Source organism: Lactuca serriola, chromosome 7, assembly GCF_051521515.1.
Source record: "Lactuca serriola cultivar US96UC23 chromosome 7, Lser_US96UC23_V15, whole genome shotgun sequence".
Lineage (NCBI taxonomy): Eukaryota > Viridiplantae > Streptophyta > Magnoliopsida > Asterales > Asteraceae > Lactuca > Lactuca serriola.
Window position 1 is genome coordinate 143,377,342 of NC_136414.1, and position 1,789 is coordinate 143,379,130.

The 1,789-nt window shown below is 44.4% G+C and overlaps 1 non-coding gene across 1 annotated transcript; it reads left to right on the plus strand.

Moving 5' to 3' along the window:
- Nucleotides 1-769: 769 nt before the first annotated feature.
- Nucleotides 770-876, plus strand: LOC145065100 (small nucleolar RNA R71). Its single transcript, XR_013688251.1, has one exon. It is a non-coding gene; the product is annotated as a small nucleolar RNA R71 (small nucleolar RNA).
- The last annotated feature ends 913 nt before the right edge of the window (nucleotides 877-1,789 follow it).

A 1,789-nucleotide genomic window follows, 5' to 3' on the forward strand; every position in this document is an offset into this window, starting at 1 on the left:
TCCAAGAACTCAGATATTGTATCTTCTTCAGTATTGATGGCCATCACGTGAGATTGGGCTTTTACTTCGGGATTCTTCGGGGACAATTTTTCATGAACTAAAGTGGCTAGTTGACCAAATTGTACTTCAAGGTTATGGATGGAGGCTTGCTGGTTCTTTATCAATGTGTGTTGTTCCATGATAGCGGAATCCGTGGCATCATGTCTCTTTTCCGAAGCCTCCATAAACTTCATCAAAATGGTCTCTAGGTCGGGTTTCTTCTCGGTTGGTGGCTGCTCCTTTTGATAAAAGCCTCGACTTGTCTGCCTATACTTCTCTTTTTTTTTGCTTCTTATACTCTTCATATGGCAGCCACTCCTTCTTCGGTTTCCTCCAGTCGTCATCAAACTTATCCCCACTAGAGTAGCACACATGAGCTTTTCTGTTCCCAAATTCATCCAGATTGCAGTCCTTGGTCAAGTGTGGACCACTGCATCGCTCGCACCCCACTCTTATGGCATGTATCGACTGGTCCATTTGTGTTATCTGGCGATCCATGTTTTTTAGCATGGCCATGATAGCTGCAATTTCTTCCGTTTGGGCCCCTCCACCGCCTTTGCTTCCGTCTTGCCTCGGGTTATGGTATTCGCGGGAGTGTTTCGCGAATTCTTCAGTTAGCTCCTTGACCTCCCTTGGATTTTTCTTTGTCAACGGTCCTTGAGAATCAAGGAGTTGTCTTGTCATCACATTTACCCCATTATAAAAGATTGACATCTCTTGCTGCACACTTAGGTCATGTTGAGGGCAATTTCTGAGTAAGCCCTTGTACCGCTCCCATGCTTCGTATAGTGACTCCCTCGGTTGTTGCTCAAAGTTGGCTATCGCCTTCTTGAGTTTGGCTATCTTGGATGGTGGGCATAACTGGTCCAGGAATTGCTCACGCATTTGAGCCCAAGTGGTGATTGTACCCGGTGGGAGTGCTTTTAACCACTCCTTAGCAGCTCCTTTGAAAGTGATGGGAAGCATCCTAAGCAAGACTGTATTTCTGGTGACATTTGGGACATTGAAGTAATCCACAATGTCGTTGACTTCGTCTAGATGCTTAAAAGCATCCTCATGATCCTTCCTGAAAAATGGGATGTCCTTCAGTGCTGTCAATATGTGTCCCTTCAGCTCGAATGTGGCAGTGGCAGGAATTGCAGGTTGGACTAAACCAGGACCCATATCTTCTCGGATCCGCTTCTTGTATGCTCCCATGGACATTTCTTCAATTGCTGCCATCTCGTTCCTTGGCTCGTTCTCGGGTTCACTTGTGTGTTCTTCAAATTCTGGCACGGTATCGTATTCGGACTCGGTTTGCACGGGTGTATGATCCAAATGCTCAAGATTGCTCTTGTGCTTCGCTGATGAACTTGCCTCTCCTGTCTTCCTTCCCGATTTCCTAGAAAAAGCTTACTTAAATTCTTGCAAGGGCATCTTTTTCTTGTGAAGTGCAGACTCGGGGTCTTCCAGTGGTGGCACCAAGTGTGTGTTTGAGCTTCTGGTCATGAACTCCTGCAACTTGCTAAACTAAGACATAAAACTGAACTAAAATAAGAAAAACTAAATACAAATTAAAATTTAAAAAAAAAAATTTGTCTGTCCACGTCGTGGCAAGTGTGTGGCCACGTCGTGGACTCTGTGATTAACAGAAAATTTTTTATTTTGCTGAAAAATTAACTTTTTGTGGCTTTGACTCCACAAGAAGGATCGATTAATTTAATGCAAATAAATAAACTAAAAACTAAGCCGCTCCCCGGCAACGGCGCCA